Source organism: Lissotriton helveticus, chromosome 1_1 (genome assembly GCF_964261635.1).
Source record: "Lissotriton helveticus chromosome 1_1, aLisHel1.1, whole genome shotgun sequence".
In the NCBI taxonomy this organism is placed as follows: Eukaryota; Metazoa; Chordata; class Amphibia; order Caudata; family Salamandridae; genus Lissotriton; species Lissotriton helveticus.
The window spans coordinates 1,579,490,198-1,579,514,473 of NC_136057.1; positions in this window are offsets into that span (position 1 = coordinate 1,579,490,198).

A 24,276-nucleotide genomic window follows, 5' to 3' on the forward strand; every position below is an offset into this window, starting at 1 on the left:
ACACCCCTCTCTCACCATCAGCAATGGGAGGATGGGGCCGCATTGCCTCAGGAAGATCAGCAGAGGTGCCAAATGTGGTGTCGCCCGGGGCGCTGTCTGAGTAAAGGCGGGCCTGTACACATGCTCGCTGTGAAGGGTGAAATTCACCTTCAGCCAGACAGGGCAAGCCACAGTCAGCAGTGCCTCATTAGTCTGTTTCATTCATTCCTTCACTTCTGCTTTGAAATTGGAACAAGGGACATTTCAAAAAGTGTTTTTACTGTCCGCTCGTTTACTGAAGATAGGCGTCACTGTAATCAAGTACTGTATGTATAATACACAGAAAGCTTAGTAACAACAGAGGCATTCAGGATTGTGTACAACAATTGGGGTTTTCAGAAGGACATCATTCACACACAGTTACAGCGTTGGGAACAGTGAGATCAAGTGATTTGCAGAGGATGACAAGGTTTTCAGTGACGTGCCTGAGACTTGAGTTAGAATCCAGGTGCAGAATCGACAGATCAGAACACGGCAGCTCCTCGTTGATTTATATGCTGATGGGAGGTGGAAAAGGTTGTGTTACATTATCGAGGTCCGTAATGTGTGCCATGCACTACATTGTCGTGGTCAGTATATAATCACAAATATTATCTCCACGTCTCTGAAGTGCACCTAGACTTACCTTGTGATGTACTGATTAGGTTGACTTCCAGGATGCGATCTTTTTTTATCCTGCAGTTAAACGCATGCAGAGGTAGTGAGGATATACTATGGAAAATAACGTCATCTTTCTATAGCACAACAATTGCCTTATTTTTATTAGTTCTCTCCTGCTGTATTTGCACTTTCCCTCCTTTGCTGCTTTCTAGTAATGCTGTTAAAGCACACTTTAGTGTCTGCTTCCGCAGGCGCTGTGATTCATTGCATGCTATTATCTTAGTTAACGCCAGAGTTCTTAGAGAATTGTTTGCACCACCAAGAGGCGTGGGTGTGGCAGCGGCTGTCGACTGCTGGTGACTTCCTCTCTTGTAAGGCGCGCCTAACTCTTTCTTTCTACTGTCGCAGAACCGAAGACTGCTTTCTTTCCAGATATCGTGTTCTCTCCGTTTCAAAAAGAGGGCCTCGGAAATATAAAAACTTGAGGTCACTGTTTTTCAAACTAGGGGCATATTATCAAGAACAGTCGATAAAATTATCGCTGCTTTATCGGCAGGAAACTGCCGCTAAAGCGGCGATAATGGGCTTGATAATATGTCCTTGTGAATTTCCATAGCAGCCCAGGTTAACACCAGAACCTGGGCTGCTATGGGAATTCACAATGGCCTATTATCAAGCCCATTATCGCCGCTTTAGCAGCAGTTTCCTGCCGATAAAGCGGCGATAATGTTATTGACTGTTCTTGATAATATGGCCCTGGGTGTGCAAGTGACTTGATGAAACAAGCATTGGCATAGCCAATAGGTCTCACCTTTGGGACCTTATAAGTGTTTAGTCATGCAACAGTTGAAGGATATTGTGCTGGATAACTAAACACGTACAAGGTCCCAAAGGCGAGACCTATTGGCTATGCCAATGCTGGAAAATGCTTGTTTCAAAGTTAATTTCAGAACTCTTTTTACTTTTATTCACTTTGTACCATACCACTCCAGGTAATCTGTTGATTATTTTATAGGTAGAGCTTGCATGTTAGCTTTTCCTACTGTAGCCATCTCTGCCAATACATTTTCAAATGCTTCCAAGTTAGTTTGATTTTGTCGTTGTTGAAATTAATTTGATAGCAAAGGCATACAGTGCCACCCATTTAGAACTGAAAGTGAATATCCTTTGATTACATATTTAGATTGGACAGACAATGTTCTTTCTATTTGGTTTTAGAGTTATGCGTTGGTATAATGGGTGATCAGAAATGCTTTGGTGCAAATGCGCTATGATCAGAAGTAGAGGGTCATTGTCGTTTTCTATCCTTTTGAGCAATTTCATATAGGCAACCAGGTGCCATCCTCTGATGTTGATTGCTATATAATTGATGACACTTAGTCTGTTTCCAGATCTAAATGTAACTTTTGAAGGGTCTTTAGACGGTGTGTGACCATTCAGTGGAATTAATCCCCCTCGACTAAGATTTCAAAAACAGCTCCAATTTTCCCCATATCTTATCTTAATCCTTAAGCATTGAGTCAAACAATAGAGGATGCAATTAATAATTAAAATCACCACATACTAACAAGCATTCTTTTTTGGTAGACCAGCTCCCTCCGTTAGTATTTTTTGAGAGGATCATTCGAGGCTCTTTGAGCCATAGCGCCATAATTTGTTCTTTGAATAGTCATATGTCTGATTTAACTGGAGCTTAGCTTCCTCAAGGGGAAATATACATTCAGATTTTTTAGAGACTCCTCTAGGTTCCTTAGCTTCACAGATTGCATGGTCTTGTTTGCTATTGTATACGTTACTTCTGCATAGAAGACCAAGGCAGTTCTTACCCGTGTGATCAAGCAGCTAGTGGATCTACTTTTTTTTATTTTTTTGTGGGTACATGGTACACTTGATAACCATCTAAGTCAATAATATCTATAGACCAAGTTTCTTGCAAGCAAGAGATATCCTGTTGTTTCATTAAAGCCAACCAGTCTTATCGTCCAATTTAGGCCTTAATCCTGCAACATGCCAACTTAATATTTTTAGGCATCTTACTGTACAGAATGCCGAGGCGAAGAGGGTGATATCCTAGAGGTGGTTGCTTAATTGAACCAATAGTGACGCTCTTTTCAATGGTAAGAGCTTACAGGTTTGATTTGTGAAGACTACTCTTCTATTCCCACCATTGAAGATGCTAAATATTTATTCACAGACCTGTTTGCAAGACATTTCGGTCAGTTTGGCTCGCCTCGGGAATGGTTGAGTAGAGCCAACTGCGGCTTGCAGAGTCGGTTTTATTCTTTGATTTGGCCATTGATCACTTACTGGAGAATTTGATCTTGGTTGGTCTAGAAAGATGCTTGTTACAAGACATCACATCTCACACCAATGCTCGCACACAGACACCCACTGCATCCCACTGGGGTTTTGGGGGGGGGGAACAGACGACCATCGGGAGGCCTGCCACCCCCGGGGGTCTTTGGGGCCCGGAGGGAGGGGGGGTTTAGGAGACCACGGGGCTCCGGGATTGGGCTTCTTGTGCTGGCGTCGGGTGGTTGGGCTGGGGACTTGGGCTGGTAGCTATATTACCGGCCATTTTGGGGTTACTGACCACCATTTTGGTGGCAGTGACCCAACAGTCTGAGGGGGTCCTGGTCGCGCGTTTTTGTGGTTTTTGAGGCATTGTGAGGCGTTGGGTGGCGATAAGGCAGGCGCCGGTACGCTATTGCACATACCAGCGGGTGAAAAGCTTCGTGGCGGTGATCGCTGTGGTGACGTGGGAATGGCGCTTGGTGATGATCCCCGGGTCCTGAAGGCTTTGCGGTTGCTCCGAGAGGCAGGGCGGCTGGACCTGGTGACACCCGAGGCGCAAGTGAGGCCACCGCGGCGCGCTGCCAACGGCGCCGTGGCAGATGTGGTGGCGTGTGGGCCTCCGCGGTCTCGGCCGCGGAGGGCTCGCGGTGCTGGTGGGAGGGGTGGGAGCGGCCTGGAGGGCGGGCGGCATGGGCGGGCGGCCCCGAAGACTGGTGCGAAGCGGAGGAAAGCGGGGGGAAAGAAGGCCGGGCAGGCGAGGTCGGCTTTGGAGTTCGTGGAGGGAGCTGGGGGGCGGGAGGTGGGGACAGGAGGGGGGAATGGCTCAGAGGTGCTTCAGGGCGGGGAGGGGGAGAGGACGTGCTGCAGCAGGAGGGAGGGCGGGAAGGTGGCGGGCCAAGCAAGGGACAGGGAGCAGGGGAGGCAGCAGGGGGGGGCGAGGGGAGCAAGGGGGGTGGGGGAAGGGTCTTCCCCCTTATTAATTGCGGAGTCAGAGGTGGAGGAGGAGGGGGAGGGGGAGTGCTGGGGGGCCGGGGGGTAGGGGCCGGATTTGGATGGGGGTCATCGTCAGGGGAGGAGGGGGACATGGTGGGCCCCAGCAGGCCGCCGTCCCCGGCGGGGGGGAGAGGAGACACGAGGAGGGAGAGTGGGGGGGAGGGGCTTTGGGGGAGGCGGGACGGGGTGAGGGGGAGGGGGGCCCCCTGGGGGAGGGGTGGGACAGGAGTGGGGGGTTGGGGGGTTGGGGTGCGCTGGCATGGGGTTGGGGGGCAGGGGGCGGAGGGCCGAGTTGGGGGGCCTAGGCTGGGGGGGGTGAGGGAACCGCGGCAGGCGCCCTGGGAGGGTTGGTGTGGGATAGGTCTGGCAGGGTCAGGGGGATGGCGGGAGAGGCTGGCGACAAGGGGGGGACACTCCGCAGGATGGGGAAGGGGGTCGCAGTGGGGTTGGGGCGAGGGGGGAGAGTTTGGGGGACGGGGGGCATTTTTTCCCCGGCATGCTGGACTCTACGTTTTTTCCTTGGCAGGAGCAGTGAGAGAGGCGCTCGGGTGAGCAGCTTGCGGCTCCAGTCCACCGAGGGGATGGGCCGGCTCTGCCTTGTATGGGCGGTCGCGCTCCAATGAGGGACCCGGCAGGAGTGCGTGGCAGATGGCGGGGCGAAAGGTCCCCGCCTGTCCCCCCCGAAGGGTCGAGCATGCCGCCGGGGGTTCGGGGAGCGCAAGGCGAAGCGGAAAACACGGGTCATGTTTGGCGGATGGGAGGAGAGTGAGTGTGGAGTTGGGTGTGTTGATGAGGGTGTGTAGAGAGAAGGAGGGGTTGAGTCGAGTGGAGGTACGGGAGAGTGAGCAGGAATGGCACGGGGATGGGGATGGAATGTCTGAGGAGGAGGGGGAGATCAGGGACGGGGGGAGTTGTAATGCTGTTGGCAGTGTGTTACAGGTTCGACCGTGGCTGGACGCGCCCAGAGTAACGGCCCCCTCAGCTCCACTGGTTAGGCGGCGGGATCCAGTCCAGACGCCGGCCTTGACCCCAGGTAAGGTGGTAGACGGAGCGGGGAGTGGTTTGGGCAGGAAGCACAGCGCGCAGGTTTTGGTGGGGATGGAGGCACGGGGGTAGGACTTGGTGCGACTGGTGAAAGGGCGTTATGTGACGGATGCGGGGGTGGGCACGGACGGGGCGGCATCGGGGGAAGCGGTGACAGCGACAGGCGCCGGGGAAGTCAGCGTCGGGGGTGCAGCGGCGGGGAGCATGACGACGAAAGGGGCGGTCGCCGGGGGAAGGAGAGCTGCGTGGTGCCGGTGCAGAAGCTTCCCTACATGGGGGTGACGAAACCGCTGGGGGCCCATCTCTCATTGGCAACGAAGGAGAAGATATGGAAGGGGGAGTATGTGGAGATGTTAAAACTCCTGCACAGGGAGCTGACAGCCAAGGAGGGGTCTAAGCAGGAGGAACAAGAGTTGGCCAGGTGCCCCAAGGTGCCGCTGACGATTGACAATTGGTTGGCGGCATTTCTCATATACGCTAGCGTATACTGCGAGAAGTACCCGGAAAGGGCGGTAGCGTTGTTTAAATATATGGACGTGGTCCGGAGGGCGCAGGTGACGTATGGGGGGTACGCCTGGTCACATTATGATGAGGAGTTTTGGGCAAGGATGGTGTCGGACCCAGACGCGAAGTGGGGTGAGCTAGACTCTGACTTGTATCAGCAGACGATGAGAGGGGCGAAGTTCGGTCGCACAGTGTATACGGCGAGCGGTGTGCCGCTCATGCCGTCCCCCTCTTCAGCTCGCCCCATCCGTGGGGCGGTGGGGCAGGGAGAGAGTGCAGGGCAGAGCTCGGTCAGAGCTTGTTGGGATTTAAACAAGGGGGAATGCGTCCGACAAGTGTGCTGTTTTCAGCACGAATGTTCAAAGTGCGGAAGAAGGCACCCAGTGGTGCGCTGCTGGGGGGTCGGAGGTCCGACGGGGCAGCAGCACGCGGCGGGGGGACAACAACACGCAGCGGCTGGCAACCAAGCGGGGGGACGGGGGAGGCAGGGGGGGCAGGACCTGTGGGGAAAGGTTCTTACGCTGGTTAGGCTGGACCGGCTGGAGCCGCTGCTGGCGGCCTACCCGCGGGCGGACAATGCGGCCGTGTTGCGACGGGGCTTCAGTGAGGATTTCTGACTGGGGTACGAGGGGCCGCAGATTGCCCGCTGGGTGGACAACTTGAAGTCGGTGAATGCGCGGAAAGGGGTGGTGAGGGAGAAGTTGTTCAAGGAGGTGAAGGAGGGCTGGATGGTGGGCCCTTTCGCGGAGCCGCCGTTGCCGGACCTGATTATCTCCCCGATTGGGGTGGTCCCCAAGAAGGAGTCGGGTCAGTTCAGGCTGATATAGCACTTGTCATGGCCGGAGGGGGCATCGGTGAACGATTTCATATCGGCGGATCTCGCGTCGGTTTCGTACTCGTCGGTGGATGTGGCACGGAAGATTGAGGCAGCGGTGGGGCCGGGGGCGCTGATGGCGAAGTGTGACATTAAATCGGCGTTCAGGATGCTCCCGGTGCACCCGGAGGATCACCAGTTGTTGGGAATTCAATTTGACAGGAGCATTTTTGTGGACAGGACGCTGCCAATGTGGTGCTCGTTTTCATGCGCATTGTTTGAGCGTTTCAGCTCCTTCCTGCAGTGGGCTTTTTCCTGGCGCACAGGCTCTGAGACGGTGACGGTGGATGATTTCTTTCTGGTGGGACGGCCCGGTTTGACGGATTGTCAGCAACAGCTGCGCAATTTCCAGGACTTAATGGGTTACCTGGGAGTTCCCCTGGCGCCAGAGAAGACGCACGGTCCCAGTATGGTGCTGTCATTTCTAGGCATAGAGCTCGAATCTGCAGCCATGGAAGCACACCTACCGGAAGACAAAAAGGCGACAATGTTGGCGTTGGTGAGCAGCATGTTGGGGAGACGGAAGGTGACGGTGCGGGAAGTGCAGGTGTTGTTTGGACACTTGAATTTTGCGTGTCGTGTGGTGCCCGCGGGGCAGACGTTTTGTCGTCAGTTTGGCTTGGCGCCGTCAGGTTTGGTGTTGCCGCATCATCACGTGAGGCTGTCGGCGGGCTCGAAGGAGGATTTGAGGATGTGGCTGGCGTTTCTGGGGCAGTTCAATGGGGTGCCTATGGCGCCCCCGGAGGACTGGGACATCACAATGTATTCCGACGCGGCGGGTGTTGGTGGTTTCGGTTTGTACTTAGCGGGTCGCTGATGCGCGGAGCAGTGGCCGCCGCAGTGACAGGCGGGGGGGCCGCAGGATCGCCTTTTTGGAATTGTTCCCGTTGGTGGTGGCAGTGTCGGTTTGGGCTCGGGAGCTGGCCCATAAGCTGGTCTTGTTCCGAAAGGATAACATGTCTGTGGTGCAAGTGGTGACCAGACAGTCGGCCCGGGACCCGCAGTTGCTGAAATTGATGAGAGTGTTCGCCCTTCGCTGCCTAGAGCATGACATCTTATTTCAGGCCAGACATGTACCTGGGGTGGACAATGACATTGCGGATGCTTTGTCTCGTTCACAGTGGCAGAGGTTCCATGGGCTAGACACGGAGGCGGAGGAGACCAAGACGCCGGTACCGAGGGAGCTGTGGTCGGTGGGAGATGCAGGGTCTTTCAACTGGTGAGGGCGTCGGTGGCGGCATCCACGTGGAAGGCGTATGTAAAGCCTTGGGAGGAGTTCCGGCAGTCTGGAGCGGTAACGCAAGGGGACCGGTAGCAGCGGGAGGAGCAGGTGGTGCGTTTCATGCTGGCTTTGATGGATAAGGGTCTGTCGAAGGTGATGATTGCGGGAAAGTTGTCGGCGGTGGCGTTCATGGGAAAGCTGTGGTGGGGGTATCCGCCGTCGGCGGGGTAGTTGGGGGCGAGGTTGTTGGAAGGCTGGGCACGAGAGAGAGGCGGGCGGGTGAGCCAGCGGCAGCCCATTACGGAGGAGATGCTGGGGGGCCTGCGGCGTGGGGCAGGCGTTTGCGGTGAGGACGGATGAGTGACGGCGGGTCAGGTGCTGTGGGTCCTGCGGCACGCCCTGCGGTCGATGGGTGAGGACCCCAAGGCTTTCGGGACGCATTCCTTTAGAATAGGGGCGGCGACGGAGGCGGCGCAACAGGGCTGGGGGGCGGAGGACATCAAACGGCTGGGGAGGTGGAAGTCGGATTGCTACAAAACGTATGTCCGGTTGCGGGGGGTAGGTGGGACGCTATGACATGGATGTTTTTTTGGCTCTCTTACATGTGTGTCTTTGCAGGTGCTGTGGCGGGTCCGGCTGCGGCGGTGTTGGAGATATACATTGTGGGGCATTCATTTGTTAAGAGAGCAGAGAGGGCTGAGTGGGATAGGCATCGGAACTTGAATTTGGAGCTGGACGACAGATTGTTTAGATGTCATTGGCGGTGCAAAGGGGGGGATGCGTTGGCACAAATTGATGCCTATGTTGAACAATGTGGTGCGGGGGGTGTGTGTCCAGATGTGGTGCTCATTCATGTGGGGCAAAATGATTTGGTGTTGTGCAAGGGTCTGGCCCTGGTGAAACAAATGAAACAAGACTTGTTGGAGATTCGGAAGAAGTGGGCGGGATGTCATGTGATCTGATCTGAGTTTATTCCCAGGAGGGTCTGGCGGGGGGCGGAGCGCCCAGGGGCTATAGAAAGGGCAAGGAGGAAAATCGACAGAGAGATGAAGGAGTTTTGTGTGAAGGAAGGGATAGGGCACATGGAGCATCCGGAACTGAGATACGGGGCTGTTTATTTTTTCAGAGAGGACGGGGTTCACTTGTCACGTTATGGGATGGAACTGTATATTGTCCAGATGAAGGAGGCCCTGGATGTAGCTTTGGGGGTGCGCAGGTATCCAACGGGGGGGTTCCTATATGGGGGTCGAAAGTCACCAAGTGGCTTTCAAGTGGCGCTTTCCTAGAGATAAAGGGGATAAGGGTAGGAGGCCTGGGCTTGTTTGACAAGGGGTGGGGATTGCAGAGGTCAAGGAATGTTTATTTCGGTAAGGAGGCATGTTGCAGGTGGTATGTGGTGGTTATGTTGGGGGTGTTTTTTGTGTTTTTGTGAAATGGGGGAAAATCATTTAGGGGAGGGGGTGGGGGGGTTGGTTAGGTAATGCATATTTAGTGAGGTGTAGTTTTGTTCGGCACAGGCCAAGGTTTGTTTATTTAGGATGCACCTGCTTCCAATAAAGCGGCATTTGTCACACTTTAGTACTTGTCTGTGGTCACTTCCTCCCCCCCTTGCCCTCCTGGGTGGGCCCCAATGGGGTTTTGGGGGGGCAGCCGACTATCGGGAGGCCTGCCACCCCCGGGGGTCTTTGGGGCCTGGAGGGGGGGTTTAGGAGACCACGGGGCTCCGGGATTGGGCTTCTTGGGCTGGCGTCGGGTGGTCGGGCTCCTTTTGGGCTGGGGACTTGGGCTGGTTGGGCTGGTAGCTATATAACTGGCGATTTTGGGGTGCTGACCACCATTTTGGTGGCAGTGACCCAGCAGTCAGAGGGGGCCCTGGTCGCACGTTTTTGCCCTCCCTCCCCCCCTCCCTGTGATTGTGGTGGGGGTGGTTGGTTCTGGGGGAGCTGGGTTTTTTCAGTATCCTTTTCCTGGGGGGGGGTGTTTTTTGTGTCTGGGTAGTTCCTGGGACAGGCTTGGGGGGGGGAAGGGGGGTTTGTTTCTCAGAGGAGTTTTCTTGGGAGCACGGTGCATCGGGTTCTGAAGTTGTGGGGTTTTCGTGTTGCTGGAGCAGGTGCAGGTGTGCAATACAAGAGGTTGGCGCTTTCCTAGAGATAAAGGGGGATAAGGGTAGGAGGCCTGGGCTTGTTTGACAAGGGGTGGGGATTGCAGAGTTCAAGGAATGTTTATTTCGGCAAGGAGGCATGTTGCAGGTGGTATGTGGTGGTTATGTTGGGGGTGTGTTGTGTTATGTGAAATGGGGGAGAAATCATTTAGGGGAGGGGGTGAGGGGTTGGTTAGGTAATGCATATTTAGTGAGGTATAGTTTTGTTCGGCACAGGCCAAGGTTTGTTTATTTAGGATGCACCTGATTCCAATAAAGCGGCCTTTGTCACACTTTAGTACTTGGCTATGGTCGTTTCCTCCCCCCCTGCCCTCCTGGGTGGGCCCATAGGTAGTGGTTAAACACCTGCTGCTAAGCAGATGGCTCTGAGGATTCCCTGCCTCTAGAAGTCCCAGCCCTGCAACAATCAGCAACTCGATTTCCCAGACACTTGCTGCCTAACTGTGGCAAGTAACCTATTGACAATCACGTCCCTGAATAGTAGTGAGATCACTTTCTTATACTGTGCATGTTTATGCAAGGTAACTCATTTTCTGCATGTTTTATTTAAAATCTTAAAAGACTTCATACTTCATTATTTAAAAAAAACACATTTTTGTACAGAGCTCCATTGCTTTGCATCTAGGACTATGATCTATAATTCACCTACAAACATAAGGGCTGTGTTATCCTTGACTGTCCAGCAAGCAACCCACCCGGATATCATTGCCATAGTGAAGTTGTGAGATCAGAGCATTTGACCCAGAATGTTATTCTTTGTTTCTCAAACAACCTTTATTGAGCTATTATGAAGCATGACAAAACCCCTACCCTCCCTTCCACTAACATCTAGCCTACCCATGCCCAACAGCTTATTCCTCTCTAGTCACATGGTGTAGCTCCACTACCCTATGCTTCTGCACTAAGTAAAAATGATGCTATCACTCTGCAGTTGTGATATCAAAACGCCTCCCTTCAAGTCGATAGGTGAAGTGAGTGTAGCGCAACCCCGACCAGGGCCGGCTTCTGCTATATATTCAACCAGAACCTGCCGGTGAGAATCAAAGGTGTGGACCTTTTCGTAGAGTCCCCAAGTAAGTTTGTCCATAGCTAACATGACCCATAACCTGCTCTCCCATTCATGTATTGTGGGTATCTTGGGTGTTTTCCATGCCTGTGCTAGCATCTCTTTTGCTGCCAGCATCATATTGAATATTATTCTCTAACCCACTTTAGTCATGAGTTTATAGCCCTCAAGACAAAGGCCTAGTATCATAGTTGCACTGTCGGGTCTTAAGGGGTAGGCCATCACACCTCTAATGTGGCATAAGACTTATTTCCACAACAGAGCTAACCTGGGGCAAGCTCAGCAGACATGAATCAAATCCCGCTCATGACCACACTCTCTCCAGCACTAACCGTCATACTGACCATATGTGTGCTTTAAATGTCTCAGTGTAATGTACCACAGCATCATTATTTTGTATTGGGATTCCCTTTTGTTGAACGCTTTTACATAGGGACAGTATGTATTCCCATAGTTTTTGCCAGGGCTCTGGAGGGATTGGGTGGCCCAACTTTCAAAACCATCGCTTCATGTATGACCATTCTGGATCTGCAGGCACCTCTGTGAGGAGGTCATAAATATTAGAAATGAGACCCTGGGATCTGTGTATGTGGTACATGATTTTTCCCAGTTTAACAGCGAGCGATTAACTGGCAACTTATTAGTAGGGGAGAGGGCACAATCACGTAGCAAGAAATATCACAATCATTCAGCCTCTTTCACACTCCAAAGGCTGCTTCGCACTGCTGGAAATCCTTGAAGGAATCCTCTCGGAGTAAGTCTTGTAACATCCTACAACACCCCTCAGATCACCTCAAGAAGTCATCCCTCTTCAACCCCAGGGTAAAATATATGCTGCCTTGCAGGGGTGTAAAGGGGTGTGAAAACATTGTCAATGTAGAAGTCCTGGTAATGGAGTCTCAAATTCCAAATGAGGCATTACTTATTTCAGACACATAGCAAACTGTTGGTCATGCTTGTTTCGGGATCGACAGAACCACCCAGGGTGCCCGTCCCATAACCGCTGCATCCATGTGTAACGTGACATTTTATATTTCTTAAAGGGACCATTCATAGGATATTTGGAGCTGGGCAGCTTGATACTACTTTCAGATATCTGGAAGTACCAGACACCCTTTCTTCTGAAAGCTAGCAATACTGTCCTTGATACTCGTTTACCCCCAGATAAATTGGTCATTGGATTTCTACCAGAGTTTTCACTCTTGGTATTTTTACTGGTAGCACCTGAAAAATGTAGAGCATGTGGGGCATGATATTCTGCCATGCCATGTTCCTCTATGTAAAGGTATCCCTCTTGATCTTTCCCCATTAACCAGTCTTTGGGAACTAGGAATTTACAGTTGGCTGCTATCCAAGTTATCATGTGCAGTACCAGGCCAATGGCTTCCAGAACCTTGAAAAAGTAGTTCCTGTTGAATCGGTCAAATACCTCTTTGGAATCTAGGAACAGTATCACCAGGGGAACAGATCCGCAGTGGGGTGTAGCACACTCCTAATGTTGTCCGCTACTTGTCTGATTAGTTTCAGTCTCTGTAAATGTAAAATGCAAATGTCATGGTACTTATAGAGCGCACTGTCACCAGACGGTCACCTTGCGGTGTCGCCTATTCGGCTTCCTGGCGCTGATACTCATACCGCTGTGGAACCCCTCCTGGCTTTCCCTGTGAAGTGTCGACTCCTGGGCACCCCCAGGGTGAAGCCAGGCATCCTTAGCGCTGTTGGGGCCGGTGTGGAGGCTAAGCAAGCTATTGACCAGAGTTGCAGCGTGGGGCCTCTGATTAGAATAGGCACCGAGGTGAGAATTAACAGGTCCGAGGAAATTGAGCCCGAGACCCCGCCGAGGCGGGAATCGAACCCTCGTCCCTGGTCAGAACTCTGCATCAGGGTCTGCCGCTCCAACCATTGAGCCGCACTCCTCAGACCACAGTCTCTCAAGTATGGCATATAGTGTAAGAGTCCATTTGCCAGAATCTTTGTAAATATCTTTGTGTCTGAGATTAACAACCTGATGGGCTGATATGAGCCAAATTCAATAACTAGTTTACCTGGTTCTGGCACTTGGGTTAGGTGAGCCTCTGCCATGGAAGGTGTCTCTTATCGGGATGAGAGAAATGAGTTAAATAGGGCTGTTAAGTGGGGAATCAGGGTGCCCTTATAATGTTTGTAAAATTGGTTTGTGAGACCATCTGGGTCATTGAATTTTTCAGGATGGAGAGCAAGGATTACAGCAGAGACCTCCTCATCAGTAATCAACTCCTCTAGCTTTTATTAAGGCATGGAAGCCGTGCCTCTTAATTGTAGGTCTGTGCTGATATCGAATCTCTAGATTCTTCTCTGTATAACTCAGCATAAAAGTCCTCAAAGGCACTGAGTTCCTCCAGAGTGATATCTAGAGTAGTGTTCCCCAGTCCCTGAAGGACTAGGACATGCCTGGAAATAGATTGGTTTCTGAGATTCTGGGCCAGTAACGTGCCTGTCTCATTAGCCTGCTCATAAAATGCTTGTTTGAGGCATAACAGTGCCTTCTCTGATTATCCCGTTGTGAGTAGGTTTAGCTTCCCCTTTATAGGGATGTTCTCCCACAGATCTTTTAAGGAGCCCATATCTCTGTGGCGTGCCGAGGTGGCTTTGTAAACCTCCTCTAATGCAGCTTTGTGGTCCCCATAGATGTTACACTGTTGGGTTCTCTCTGCTCTGCACTGGCCTCAGAGAACCATATTGAAAGCATCCCACATTATGTTAGGCTGTACCTCCCCATTGGTATTCTCATCAAAGTAATGCATCATTGTGTCACTCAGGGTAAGCCTATCTCTATGTAGTGATCTATTGAATTTCCAGTTAGTATGTTTTCCTTTCTGTGGTACTTCCCCTCGCTCCCAGAGTACCATTGCATGGTCTGATACTGCTATCACATTGTGTATTACAGTCTTTGTATTTTCCACGAGACATGGGGTCCCCATATAAGCTCAATATGGGAGGATAACCTATGCATGTGGGAGAAGAAGGTATATTCCCGCATACCTGGGTCTGCGTGTGTCTCAAGGGGTCAACCATGCCCAAGTCTTGTAGGCTTTGTAGGACTGCTCATGACATAGCACCCTAAGAACATTGATTGTGTGGGCGTCTGTCCAGTTGGGCATCATGTACTGCATTGAAATTCCCAACCCACAGTAAGGAGGCGGGTGCCCATTCTCCCAGCAATTTAATAATCTGGGTCAAGTAAGTATCCTGGCCATGATTAGGGACATAAACATTGAGTATATTGCATGGTTTCCCCCGGTGAAGACCTTCAAGATAATTATAGTCATCCTCAGTGTTATCTTTTGTAATTTGTGATTCTTTGTATGGGAAATCTTTGTGCATTGTAATCATGACCCGCGCAGGTTAGCGCTGGCATAGGCAAACATTTGGGAGGGGTAAGATTTGTTTCTTATTAATAGAGTGTTTTGGGTCCTAAAATGCGTCTCCTGAAGGCAGACAGTCAGCCAAAAATCTTTATTTGGCTGTGTGCCAGCCATAAAAGAGAACATCATAAAAACATTTCATAAAATAAAATGCAGACAATTCATGATAAAATAAAATGAAATGCAAACAATTAATGATAAATCTATAGCGATAATGGTTACAAGTAACTGGATACCAATCTTTCTCAGGGAAACGATCGCTGAAAGCTGTAATGCCTGGATAAAACAGCATTTCAATCTGACTGTTACCAAACATAGAGAAAACATTAAACAATATCATATTATATATCCACACAAGAAGTCTTAAATCATATTCATGGTGATGTAGTCAGTATACAAGAAAATCATTTTCCAACAATATTCCGTGGCCTAACAGCCGTGGAAATATACTTATACAACATTAACCAAATTAATTAATCGTTTAACAGTTGAAGAAAATGTAACGCAGCCCGACACTTTTGAATGTTTAAAAACCATAAGAGCGGTTTCAAAAAGGCACATCTGGATTCTGTATAAAGTTTACAAAAAAACATAAAATGCAAGGTGCACTGAACTGACTTTGAGTCGCATGGGCACAGTTCCAAATTAGCATCACAATGTGCATCACTTGGGTATGAGACCAGAAAGTGAGAAGTACCCATCCTAAATCTTATCAGATAAAACATTTTAGTGTGACTAAAATAAAAGGAGAGATACAGCGCAATAGCTGGTGTGCAAATTAATAGTGAATGGTCAGCGATCCTTTTTTTACCCCTCTCCAAGTTATCTTATAAAAGATGTCTCATAAACTTGTTCTCTGCCCTCTGTAGGCCCTTAATATTACTGGAGCCCCAGACTCCAGCACCATACAGAGTAACAGCACACGTGCGGGCTTTATAGATATCAGTAATCGCTTTGATGGGCCCAGAGCCTAATTTTTTAGTGAATCTAAAGATGGCCTCCACATTTTTGTTAAAGCCCCTAATCTTGGCTTCAACTAAATGTTGCCCAGAACTTTTTTAGTTGAACAAAATCCCTAAATAAGAAAAGGTCGGCACATAGACCAATGTTTCATTTATTATATAGCATGTCTTTAAAACCTTAGGGGATTTGCTCACCACCATAATGTGTGGCTTTGCTACATTTGTTTTTAGGCCAAGATCGTTCAGGGAGCTATTAAAACTATTTAAAAGCCTCTGCAGCCCCACCCCGGTTCTGGACATCAAAAGGCAGTCGTCTTCATATAGCAGTGCTGGTAGTGACCTACGACCTACCAGCGGCGCGGCCATGTTCCCTTTCTTGATTTGGCTTTCTAGGTCATTTATATATAAAAAAAACAAAAAGGGTGAAGGACGCAGCCCTGACGAACTCCACGATCCATCCTTAGCGGAGCAGTAAGTTTACCACCTGCTCCTTATCGTACTCTCCCCTTCACTTCCTGATTCATAGCTGCCAGAACAAAGCACGATGGGTGGATCAATGCCCATAGTCAACATTTTCTCCCAGAATCTTCCTCTCTGCACCCAGTCGAAGGCAGACGTCAAGTCCATGAATTCAAGATATAGAGATCTCGGCTTGGCTAAGGTATATCTATGACCAGGTGCAGATTGAGACACTGTTCGACTGTGCCCAGACCACTCCTAAAACCATATTGGATGTCAGAAAAGCTCCCACTTTCTGACACCCAATCCTCCAGTCTCTCCAGTATTACGTGGCCCATTATCTTGCGGGTGCAGTCGATTATAGATCTTGGCCGGTAGCATTTGGAATCCGACCTGTCTCCCTTTTTAGAGATGGGGACTATAGTCACTATTCTCCCCGATTCGGGGGGGGACCCTGGGCCGCATATTATCTGAAAATGTTTGTTAACAATGGGAGCCACAGGGGAATATTGGCCAAGAAAAGGTCTGCGGGGATACCATCAGGGCCAGAGGCCTTGTTCTTCACAGTCTGAGATAAAGCCCTATCCACTTCTTCTATTGTCAGTGGTGCAAGGGTTAATGCCCCATATTGAAGATCAATACTAATGTATGGGCCACTACAAATTGTATAAAGGCCAGAGAAATGTTTTACCCAGGTGTCAAGCATGACTGTGGCATCAATATTTCCATTGCTGGTGCTATTAAAATAGTCCTGGTTTACAGTTAGCCAGAATAGTCCTTACTCCTGCATGCTATGTGGAGTTGCTTCCAGGCATCTTGCCTAATATCTCGCTTTCGTTATTCTAGTGCCTGCTTGTATTCGAGTCCCGACTTTTTCACCTCAAGTGCATTTCAGGGTCTGACTTTTAAGGTCTTAATTAAATTATTGTGTAGGTATGTGCATTGACTGTCAAACCATCTTTTGTTCCCCTGTGGTCCTTCTCTTTGTTTCATGGTCAATGCCACCTTTATTGTCTCCGTTATAACCTCGAATGATGTTATCATAGCTTGATAATTTATACTGTCTTCTAGGCAAGTTAAAACTTGATTTAAATTAGTTTTTATAATCTGATTTAGAACCAAAACCGGATCTTAAGTGCACCACTTCCGAAATAACCCCTTATTTTTATCATGAATTAATGGAGGCAAACTTTCGGGGGTGGTTAAATCATCTGATTGGCTCTCAAACGCCAAAGTTAAAGGAAATTATCACTACAACGGATTTTATGTATGATAAAAGTCACAGACTGTGTATTAAAATAGTTAGACAGAGAAATAAAATCAATTAAGGTGCCTTTGCCTTTCCCAACAAAGGATACTAAATCATGGCCTTCCGCTTCAATAAGACCAACGGTTAAAAAACGAGTGTTTTGACAATAATGAGCTAAAAATATCACCACAGAGGTTATGATAAAAATGACAGTCATCATCAATATCCCCGGCTACTAAGCGACATGCTGATTGTTTCGAAAGGGGACATAATTTCGAATTAAAATCACCTCCCCACAGTATCACAAAATCCGTGTTTATCTCATCGATATGTTTTGAAAGTGCAACTTCCAGTTCTTGTGTGATTCCAGTGTTTATGTTATTAAAGCTGTTATGATAAAAGTTTACAAGAACCAGAGTAAATTTTTTTCTTGGCAAAATATTAATTATCTGAAAATGGGGTGAATCAAGCAGTGCTTTTCCTAGTCTGCCATTCAATGTCGTGAAAATCAAAGCTAATAGCCCCCCTTTGTTATGGCCACCCAAGGACACTTTAGTTAGCGTATGGAGAGAATAGAAACCATTTATGTGTGCAGTGTCTTGCTTCCAGGTTTCCTGTAAGCACACAATGCTATATTTTCCAATAAAATCAACCCACTTTTTAGACTCCAGTTTAGTTTGCAGACTGGCAATGTTCCAAAAAAGGCTACCATACATTAGCGTGTTATGTGGGCTACCTTGTTTTCTCTTTGTACAAGTGTCTACCCTAGCAGTTGGGTTGGTGGTACAGTGGGATTCAGCCCACAGGGCAAAAATATTTTGCATTCCGCTAAAGGAGTGTATGGAGGATCAGGCTGATTCAACCTGGCTGTCTCGTGCCTATTAGGAAGGATTGAATTATCCTGATCACACACTTGAACAGAAAGTATCACACCTTGCAGGTCTGCATTCGAGGTTGGAGTGAGATTCCCTTGGGTGTCAGGAAAATTAACACTACCTAACCTGAGAATAGGTAGAGATGATAAAGTGTCCATCCCACTTTTCTCAACCTTAGAGGATATGAATTTTGAATTTAATTAATTTACACCAAGTGCACCCAATACTTGAGGGTTCAGTCAGTTCACATAGTCTAAAGGAGAAAAGTATTTAAAAGTTGGGATTGCAAATACAGGTGGTAATTTAGCAGATTGGGGAACAAGCCTGAAACGTTTATTTGTCTGGGGTTTATAAAAGTACCTGAATGGTACTGCTTCAGTTGGGCCCATTGCAGTATTAATCCATGGGAGTTTGTCCATGAATCAGAGTACTAATGATCTGTGCCTAAAGTTAACAACGATACAATCACGCATTTCAATTTTTGCTTGTGGACCCACCCAAGAAACACGTTCAACATTAATTATATTTTAATACAAGTCGTCACTACTTGTCCAATCCACTGCTTTAACCAGCCAATGTACTGTTTTATTTTTGAGCAGCTTCCAGTCCTTTTCCTTGATGGTTGGCAAAGGACAATGACGAATGGAGTTGCTTCCGGAGGGAGGTGGAGTATTCTCTCTGCGTTTTTCCGCCTACCCGGAGTATTTCTGTCATGCTGATTGTCGATAGAATTTAGCACACACGGCTCCCTTTGCGAGGTTATTGCGCGTATCCTAACAGCGCCTATCGTGTTTGTGTCTCCTGTTAGCAGTGCAGATTGTTGTGTGACTAGTTGTGTTACGGTCTGAGAAGTCTGAGAGATATTACTGGGGGGATTATGTAATGGGGGCATCAGAGGGAGAGGTGCTGCCTGCAATGTATCAGGATTAGGATTAATAGTAGTGTTCACATTGGTTGCCAGGCCAGAGATCCTCTTCGAGACACTGGAACCAATTAGTATTTTTAAGGACACATCGATGCTATTTAATACCCCATCAAGTGGTTCGATGATTGACTTAATAATGGCCTACAGTGGGCAGTACGATGTGTAAAGAGCACTGAATTACAAGTAGGATCAGTATCCTTTGGACCCATGGTGGTAACAGTGGCGGTAGCAGTTTCCGGAACTTGAGCCCTTAAGACTCATCTTTGGAGGGACATTGTGGTTTTATTACGTGTTGACAAGGTCTGTGCATCTTTCTTGGCCTTATTACATGCCTTTGATTTTTTAGATGGAGGGGGGATAAGGTGTCCAAAAGCTTTCCATGTTGAGAGTTACTAATGTTATTGGTATTGGCTGCATTCCTGCGTTTATTTGGGCCGTTAGATGCTGAGGTCTCTGCTTCTTGTCCCATACTTTTGTGATTGCCATCGCCACCAGCTGGTTCCACAACTTGATCAATCTCAGGGTCATTCTCTATTGGAGTGACATTTTCTAAAGCTCTCTGATTTGCCCCTAATCTCTCCTCCACAGATTCAATTTCATTTGCTATTGCCCCATTGCTGTGGTCAAAAGGCTAGTAATTGATGAAGTCAGAGGGCGACCCCCTACAGTAGGCATTGCAGTTTTTCGCTTTCCCATCTCCTTACCTTTCTCAGGTATGCTTGAAGAAACTTCCTAAGCCGTATCCGCAGCCCTTGGGACCCAAGAGAAAGCCAAGGGACCTGGCCCAGCCCAGCCACCTCCAGACCCAAACGGGTGCAAACAGGCCCACCCTTGCCCCGGATTCATCCGGGTGCGGCCCGGGCAAGCCTTCACGCAGGCTGGGCACGCGGCCCAGGCACGCACGCGCGCTGCGGGAGCCCGCAGCTGCTTAAGAGCGCCGCCTGATGGAAGTAATGCGTGTTGGTGCCTCCTGGCGTGAAAACTGCTGGGCAATGTGGTCCGGTCCTGGCGCCACCAGGCGCGGTGCGTCCATTGGGGCGTAGGGGCGAAGCCCCACTAAGCCCCATGGACCCACCACGTCGTCACTAGAAGCCAAACACAATTATTTTAAAAAATCGCGCTATCTGCCGGCCGGGAAACCGGGAGACTCCCGACCTTCCCGGAGTGCGCAAGGGGGGGGGGGGAGGATCGGGCTGCTGCAGCTGCGCAAGTGTATTTTTGGGCACAAACATGCCCGCGCATGCGCAGATCGTTTTCTTGTGAATTCCCCCTTAGAGAGAGGACCAGGGGGCGGGCCGCAGCCCCCGGGGTTACACAGGGCGACTGGGCGAGGAGTCATGGTGCCCCCCAGCCAATCCTGGCGCAGGATTGGCTGGTCACTACATAGCCCGGTTACATAACCCCTGACGGATAGCACGGCCGACTTTGGTGCTGGGAAACCAGGTTCGAGCCTCTTATCGAACCATAAAAATGTATACATGACTTACTTTGGTGTTAAATTAATAGATATTTTAAAAAACAAATAAAAATGATGTTCCGACTAAGGTGTGAAATTGGTGTCGAATAAATACATGTTTTTAAAAACAATTAATATTAATCATGTATCATTGGTGCTGGAGTACAAGGTTCGAGACTGGTATTAAACACTGACAAGCTGTGTGCAAGTTATATGGTCATAAAAATACATGAATGATGGATGCAGGATGGGTGGATGCATGAATGGATGCAGGATGAATGATGGGTGGATGAATGGATGGGTGGATGAATGAATGATGGATGCAGGATAGATGCAGGATGGGTAGATGAATGAATGATGGATGCAGGATGGATGCAGGGTGGATGGATGGGTGCATGAATGAATGATGGATGCAGGATGGATGGATGGATGGATGGATGGGTGGATGCATGAATGGATGCAGGAATGGATGCAGGAATGGATGGGTGGATGGGTGGGTGGGTGGATGGATGCATGAATGATGGATGGATGCTGGGTGGGTGGATGGATGGATGGATGGATGGATGGATGAATGAATGATGGATGCAGGATGGATGGGTGGATGGATGGATGGGTGCATGAATGAATGATGGATGCAGGATGGGTGGATGGATGGGTGGACACATGAATGGATGCAGGAATGGATGCAGGATGGGTGGATGGGTGGATGGATGGATGGATGCATGAATGAATGATGGATGGATGGATGCAGGATGGATGGGTGGATGGATGGATGGGTGGATGCATGAATGAATGATGGATGCAGGGTGGATGGATGGATGGGTGGATGCATGAATGAATGATGGATGCAGGATGGATGGATGGGTGAATGCATGAATGAATGATGGATGCTGGATGGATGGGTGGATGCATGAATGAATGATGGATGCAGGATGGATGCAGAATTGGTGGATGGATGGGTGGGTGGGTGGATGGATGGATGGGTGGATGCATGAATGATGTATGGATGGATGCAAGGTGGTTCGGGCTCGCTGCGCTCGCTGCGGTGCAATATGCAAATTAGTTTACGCCCCACCACTTTCAAATGTCACCAGCCGCCCCTGGGCGCCACTAAAGTGACGCCGCGCCGGTTAAGTGCTCTGTGCCAGTAAAGTGCTCTGTGCTTTCTCTTCTGTGCTTTTTCCTCCAACTGCCAAAGCTCACTGTTGCCAAATAGGTGAAAGTGGCATATATACAGTGCTGCCTGTTTAATTCCTCTCCACAATCTATGGCGCTTGAGGGGTGCGTTCATCCCATTAACATTCCATGCTTTACCTTTGACCATCTATTGAAGTTAATTGGGCTTTGATGCAGTAGTGTTTGCCCACAACTATACCTAAGTGCAAGATAGCATGCCAAAACTGTGAAAGCTTGGCTATGGAAATTAGAGCCTTGTGTAGGTCTAAGCAGGCCTACCCGTTTATGGGGCAGAGTGACCACCCCCACCCTATCCCTCCAATGCCCCCCCCAGTGATTGTGCAGATGCGGTGAGGAAGGGAATCTCATTGTCCCTAATGCTATCATAGGCGCTCTGTGGCCTTTATTCCCCCACACAAGCAGACCCCCGAGATCTCCCTTGCATCTTGCATCTCTTACTTACATTCCAATGGCATCAGTCTGTGTTGTTAAGTGTCTCTCTTCACTCCATATTGATCATTTTGGAGGCAGCACCAAATATTGCAATGGCATACCATTCAAACATACATTAGTAATAAGTAATGGATATCAACACTTTGCACGGCCCTGGATGTTTGAAGGCACTATGTGTTAGCAACTCTGAAGTTTGTAAGGATTCATAAAGCTCCGAGCATAAGGCTCCCCATTAAGACTCTAGGATAGCAGTGAGCAGACTGGAGATATGTTACTTACCTGTGATCCTGCGTGATGATCTGCGTTTGTCCCATCTCTCTTTCAAACTCTGTCTCTGTTCTATTTCGCTACCGTTAGGGTCTGCTGTGCTCTGCTGTGGCGAACCAAGAATATCCGGCACTTTTTCTGATGTGCAAATAGTGTAGGTTTTCGAATCAATCCTGGATCACAGAGAAAATGGGAACATCCACTGGTAGCGGATCTGAGCTTACTGTGTGGCATTTGTTTTGTGTGGCTTATTAAAGATCTTGATATAGTCTGACAGGGTAATCGAACATCAGGAGCTTATCTAGTTTTCTAGCCACCAGCATGATTTTATATTTCAAACTGAGAAGAGCCATTTTTAGCTATGATATCCCTTGGTCTTGGGATTTCTGTTTGTCTAGAGGCCCCAACTCTGAGTGCTCTTATGATTGGTATAGTTCCCTCCTGGTCATCATTAAGTATGGCACGAAGGAGGCCCAACCAAAAGCATAAAATAACATCTCCTAACTCATTTTCAGAGATGTGGCGATTCGGATGTTGTCCCATCGCCATATGTCTTCCAGATCAGTCCACTTCTCCAATAGTTGCGCTGCATCAGTTTCGACCTTCGCCGCTGAATCTTACAATTTTTTTATGTCCTGGCTCATATTTATAGTGTCATCCTCATTGGTTGTGACACGCTCGCCGAGTGCCTGTAAGATCTTAGTAACATTAGCTAGTCCAGAGGCCAGGTCTGACTTCAAGGACTGCATTTGCAGAGCTACCATATTGGAGAGTTAATTGTGGAGGTATTTAGATGCATTTGGAGGTCTTCCTTACTAAGGGGGGCACAACCCTCACCCTTTTTCATTGATGCGGAGGCCTTTACTTGCTTGTCCCGGTGGGCAGTCTCTAGCAATCTAAGATCTTTTTCTGGTGTCTAGGCTGTCTTTTCATAGACCAAGCTCTCAGTGTCTCTAAATATACAGAAGCATAGGGGATCGAGCCAGTACTCTCCACTAAATGGGTAACTTCGGACTATTTCCAGACTGACCAACTGTTGCTCAAGTGTCATCCAGGAGTAAGCTTATATGGGGGCCCCAGTGGAACACAATGTAGTTTGCGAGTAGAGCACCTGTGACAGAGAAGGCCCGTCCCAGCAGTTAAGTTCGTTCATTCGGGTCCAGAAAGATATGAGCCATACATCTACCCGCTCTTAAGTGATAAGCACATCTTTGCTACCAATCCAGAGTTTTTATTCCACTGTGTCTGAGGTTGTGGATAGCAATCCACTCACCCGAGGATCTGGTAAGCTGTTCCTCTCGTTTGGCCCTCAAGCCCTTCGGTGGGCCACAGCACCTGAGACGGCCTCGTTCTGGTACCCGTTATGTTGAAGCAGGCCCAAGATGACCGCCGTAATTCACTGCTTCATCTGGCCCCGCCTCCAGGTGTTTCAGGATCTATGCAGTGCCATCTATCGGGAATTACTTGTCAATGGGTGCCCGTGCTGGTCCTGACATCTCCACTGTTAATGCCAGTTACCTTCACATGGTCTAGATGTGGTGGGGAGTACCGACAGAGGGCTCGGTGTTGGAGCGCGCCGGCGAGCGACGTAACCAATTGTCAGCAGGCCACGCCCCCTTGAAAGTTATTCTTAATTATCCCAATTCCAAAGAATTGGAACACAATGACAACTTCTTCGTTCTGTACTCACAAACAGACTGTGAAACATTAACCGCTGAAAGGAACAAGACCTCCTTTCTCTTTCCTTTTATTTAAGTATCTAAGAATAGCCTTGGAGGCTTCCTGCACAAAAACAATCCTGCATATTACACAGGGACCCTTGCACCATGGTGCAAGGCTGCCAAAATGTTGCCAGAGCAGGGGTAAGGACAGGAATAATCCAGCCATAATCTGTTGAAATTTAGAAAGGGCCTAAAAACCTGGCTTTTTAAAGGGTGAGTCTTAACTATTCCATCTAGCTCTGTCTGTCTGAAGGAAGCGCCTAGACACCTCAGGGTATTAGTAGTGCTTTATAAATATATAATCATCATCATATTGCCTTAAAGTCAGCTCATTCCTGCTCTTTCCCTGTCACACAGTATTGCGCAGCAAGGTGAATTATTGTACTGCACTGCATCACATTCTCGTACACCCTTAGTGTACAAAGTGAACTTTATAAGAAGATTAAGGTAAAGAATAAGCACAGTTGTGCAAAACTTGTTTTCGTTACACTGTCCAAAAGCCATAGAGATGGTTGAAAAATGCAATGGCCA